The sequence below is a fragment of the Lactuca serriola genome, chromosome 4 (assembly GCF_051521515.1).
Source record: "Lactuca serriola cultivar US96UC23 chromosome 4, Lser_US96UC23_V15, whole genome shotgun sequence".
Taxonomy (NCBI): Eukaryota; Viridiplantae; Streptophyta; class Magnoliopsida; order Asterales; family Asteraceae; genus Lactuca; species Lactuca serriola.
The window spans coordinates 366988358-366993561 of NC_136411.1; the positions used below are offsets into that span (position 1 = coordinate 366988358).

At 33.4% G+C, this 5204-nt stretch overlaps 1 long non-coding RNA gene across 1 annotated transcript; it reads left to right on the forward strand.

The window, feature by feature from the left end:
* Positions 1–1299: 1299 nt before the first annotated feature.
* LOC145100761 (uncharacterized) lies at positions 1300–3921 on the forward strand. The gene is made up of 3 exons (XR_013705240.1): positions 1300–1783; positions 3353–3507; positions 3730–3921. It is a non-coding gene; the product is annotated as an uncharacterized LOC145100761 (long non-coding RNA).
* Positions 3922–5204: the final 1283 nt, after the last annotated feature.

The following is a 5204-nucleotide window of genomic DNA, read 5'->3' on the forward strand; positions in this document are numbered from 1 at the left end:
CAACTGTATTGGTAAGCCTTTCCTATACTATGAAAAGTAAATAAAAGCAAGTAAATTGTAATATAAATAAAAACATCATCACTTTTTTAATTCCACGACTGTAGATAGATCATGTCCTTCCTAGTATGTTAACCAAATATATTTACCAGCCTACACGAAATCAAAAACCAGTCAATGAGATTCATAGAGAAAAAAAACACTGCACAAATCCTAAGAAGCAGAAAGATTATGTCTATGATTAAGTAACTGCCATCAATAATCTCCCGCTGGCCAATCATGTGGCTGTTTGGATATTTCTTCACTGATAAACTGTATAAAAATAGAATATAACAGTTCAAATGACCATGATCATTAAGCTCTTTGCAGATCTTTTGTCAATTTTAGAGTGAATCATATTAAGAACAGACAAATAACACCTTTCTGTATAACTTCATGATGGAGTAAAAGCAAAATCAGATTGTGTTTAGACATAATACTTAAAAGGAAGCAATACCCAGAAATCATATTTAACTGAAAATCATAATGAAACTCATTACCCCTTTTCCAAGTTAAAAACGTATAACCCAAATACGAAATAAACCAATGAACTGGTAAATTTCTATTGCACTTGAGAAAATAGAAAGAAAAATTGAGTTTTTTTTTTTTTTTTTTTTTTTTTTTTTTTTTTTTTTTTTTTTAAAAGTTATAATCATTCACACCAAAATAATTACAAACTGCAAAACACATATCGAAATAAAAAATGAACGGCAACAGCAGAGTGATGTCGGAAGTCGCAAACCCAGAGAAACAACAGCGTGAGTCGATTGGGATGTAGATGAAGAGACATCGAGAGCAGACGATTGATGCGACATTGTTCGAGAGGGTCAATCTCCTCAGAAATGTTCACACAGAAAGGAAGAGAGTTGGAGCAAATTTTCTGATAATCCCTTCCACTACAAATAAAATGATATTTAGTGGCATACATTTTCAATGAGATAATTTTTTTTGTCACTATATTACATTTAATAGATTTAGTGGCACTTAATATGACTAATATTCACATATATTAGTTGCATAATGATTAGAATGCAACTAAAAAAAATATATATTTTGTGTCATATAAATAGTAATGTATACCACTAAATCTTCTTTTATGAAATAACCAATTTTTTTAAGCCACTAAAGATATTAAGGTATTAATTATTGTTTTCACTCTATTTCACCGCTTTACTTTACGTCCTAAAGAAGGAAAAGCAAAGCTACTTATTTTTGTTTCCTTGTATTAATCTTTTTCCCTCTTTATATAAGTCGACAATCTATCATCTTCTCTCGGTGTATAAAAATTAGGTGTTTTTAAAGAGGGAAAATTCCACAACCTCTCTTCCCAATTCATCCATCATCGACATGCTCTTTCATTGGTGCTGCTGCGCCCTCATATTCCTTGCTCTTCCCTCATCTTCCCTGGTCTGAGAACGAGATACATTTCACAAGCTATACATGATTGGAGAAGTAAAAAAATCATAAAATTAGAAAGGAATGCTATAGTTGAATGCTCTTCTGATTTGATTTTCGAACCGAGCTCTGAGGAGGAGGATCTGATAGGATTGGCCAAACAACTGATAACAATAGAAACTGCGGAAGATAATGAGCATATATCACCTCCTTTTGAAGAACTGATACCACACTTCTCTCTAATGGTCACCTCAGAAAGCTAGTGTCATGTTCCTTTTGAAGAACCATCCACCTCGCTGTGGCTACTCCACTTGCTTTTCTATAAAAAATCAGGCTTTACGAGACTCGATTGGTACTCTCTCAACCACTTATGCTTCATTTTTCTTAGACCTACTAATGTATTCGATTATGATTGTTAACAAGGTGTCCATTTGGATATACTACAAAATCTTCCTGAATACCCTATTGTATCTAATTGTATTCGTTTATGGTGGTTCTTAGATGACAAATTGGTAATTGTATTTCTTTAAACTATACTTTTAACTAACATTTGATTATTTTGGCATCTATTAAAACAGTTTTTAGTAAGTTGATTGCATCATTAAGTGATTTTTGAACTGACAATCCTGTTAGATCCTATCTGTGATGCAAATATGCGACACTTTGGTTCCAACCATCACCAAACGGAACAATTCACTGTAATTGTAGGAATTTTCGGTCTAACTTTGAAGAAAGCATGTAATTTCATCAACTTAGAAGTCAGAAGCCATAACCTGATTTGTAGTGTTTCATTCATAAATGAATAGATATATAGGTCACACCCCTTGATAATAAAAACATATCTAATGATTTCATGCTTTCTTTTTCCCATTGGAGATCAATTTCACACAAGGTTAGTCCAAATTGCAAGCCCAACTAACCTTATTTTTGTAAATTGCTTATTAAATCTTGATAAGTACAATCTTGGTTGTGAGTAGATAGTTGTAATAAGTGTTAACGTCATGAACGTTATCATTTCAAGAGTGTCATAGAAAGAGCACTCTATGTTGTATTGCCACTAAGTATTTATTATGACATCTTCATTTTTAATTATCATAAGTTCTTGTGGTTAGTGTAGACAAAGAAAATTTGGGTTTCGCTTGTTGGAAATAACTCTATGTAGGCCTTCGTACAAGATCGACTAAGAGCATAGTTATCTGGAATCAAATTTTTATGGTAACTTGCTCATGCTTCCTAAGTTTTGTCAATCTTATCATTTCATAACTAGTTCCTACAATTCTTATCAAACCTCATGTAATATTTGCAAGTTATATCTGATTGCATTGAGCGGTTTCTTGATAAATATTAATCATATATTTTAGGTTTTATGTATATAATATATGGTAGTTGATGAAGCTCCATCATATAAAGGGGTCATTTGGATGCCATGTTGCTCTTATATGGAGGCTTTGCAGACTTAGTGCTCATGGTATATGTTCTAAAATATACATCTTTTTTACTCATACTATAGTTTTGCATGCAAATATTTACCCTCACATGCTACTTTTGTATTTTTAGTTTATGAGAATGATCCATCATTTATGTTTTGCCCCACAACATGTGCTCTAGATTCTGAAACACTCTTTTATGCTTGAAAATTGTTAGATTGGTGAAGATTTGGTGTAAATATATCATGTTAAAAGGTTGCAATCATTTCTTTATATGTTGTTTTGAAATTTACATGTTATTAAGAGAAATAGAAGTAGCAATGGATAAATAAAAAGCTATGGTTGAAAAATATAAAATAAAGTAAATTTTTATTGTCTAAGCTGAAATATAGTAAATCCATATAATAAGTTAAAGAGTATCGAGTACTAGTGCAAATTTACCAACGATTTTATTTGGCTAATATAATGATCACATTTGAATATTTTGACAACAGAGAAATATGAGAGAATGGAGGATTGGTGATGTGGAAAATCAACCATACTTTGTGGTTGGTGATTTGTAGGAATCTTCTAAGGAGTGGAGTGCTTATGGTGTTGGAGTCCATTTGATATTGAATGAAGCTGATAGTGTGATTCAAATAAAATCCAGGTATTAATATAGTAAATATATTCACGTGTGCCTTTATCTTTTTAGGGTTATCTTAGGTTGTATGTCAAGCAATTTGTTAGTGATTACCTTGAACATGAAGTGATTACTACTCCATCGACTTAAATCAACTTGAATTTCATTATCAATGAATGTTATAATATGTTTCTTGTTGTAACCCATACCGTTGTATTGTATTAATGGTTGTGTACAAATTGTTAACAGGGCCATTGAATCATGTTATGTAAATTCCTCGTATTGATTGATTATAGAGAAGAGCTAGCATGAAGTTCACAGAAGAAGTTCAAGTAATAAAGTTACAAGTTATTTTTTGCTACTTTTGCTAGGTTTTTTTTTTTTTTTTGTTTTTTTTTTATTTTTTTTTTCTAAATGTATTTTGTTCCATATTTAGACTTATTTGACATTTATTTAGACTTTTTATTTAAAAAATAAAATAACATTGATGAAAAACAATATAATTTTTATTATTTTCCACATGAGTATCATTTAATTAGCTTTATTATTTTATGTTATAATAAAAAATATATCGTTATAAGTAGCATGCATTCAAAATCGGGTGAGTAGTTACTAGTACAAAATATGTGCTACAAAATACTTTTATTGTAAAGTGGCAAACAAAAAAGTGTCACATAAAGGAGTATAAATTTTAAAATAGCGTTGTTGTTTACCGGCACAAAATATTTGCCACAAAAAACTTTTTGTTTGTTGTGGCAAATAAAAAAGTTCCACTAAAAACCTAAAAAAATGTAGCGGCAAACCCGAAAAGTGTCACTAAATGGTTTTAGTGGGAGCGCTTCTAGTGACATTTCTTATTTGTGTCGCTGATTCTCTAAGAGACGTTTAGTGGCACTTATTTTGGTATTTAGTGGCACTTTTTGTGTGCCACTAAACGATAAAATGAAGCTAATGTGCTTCCACCAAACTAGGAACTCACTAACACATGGTGGAGACTTATTCTTCTAAACTAGTGGGGTCCTAAACTACTGCATCCATGAGCATCATGTGTAACCATTACTGAGTTTGTAGCTTTACTTCCAAGTCTTTGTTAATCAGGGTAACGGGCGGGTCGACGTGTGTCTCTCTTGGGTCGTACGTGGGTCGTAATCCTATCAACACCCTTGTCGTTGAGAGGGACCTTGTCCTCAAGGTCAATTGAGGTCGTAGGGAGGGTGATCTCGCTAGCTGGTTCCCATGTTGCTTCAGAAATGTCATGGTTTTTCCATTTAAGGAGGACCTTGGGCATGATATTGTTGTTGATGGTGGTATTTCGATGGTTGAGAATGGCTTCTGGTTCCATGACCGGTAAGTCTTCGATGAACATTTTTGGTAGCGTTAGGACTGATGGTGACGATTCTCCATAACATGGTCGAAGTAGTGAGACGTGGAAGACCGGATGTATGAGTGATTATGGTGGTAGTTCGAGTCGATACGCGACTTTCCCAATACGTTCCAGAATTTTGAATGGTCCGAAGGTCGGAATCGGTGTTGTGTGGTGGTTGAGGAATGTGGCTACTCGTGGTTGCACTAGGTTATGTGTGTTGCCACAGTCAACGAGAACTGTTATGGGGTGTCCGATGATAAGACATGTGACCCTTAGAGCACGTGGAGATGACGATCCTAATAGGGCAGCTGGTGACAGGGACAAGAATTGAGGCAGTGCATTAGGAAGGGTTGGGTTG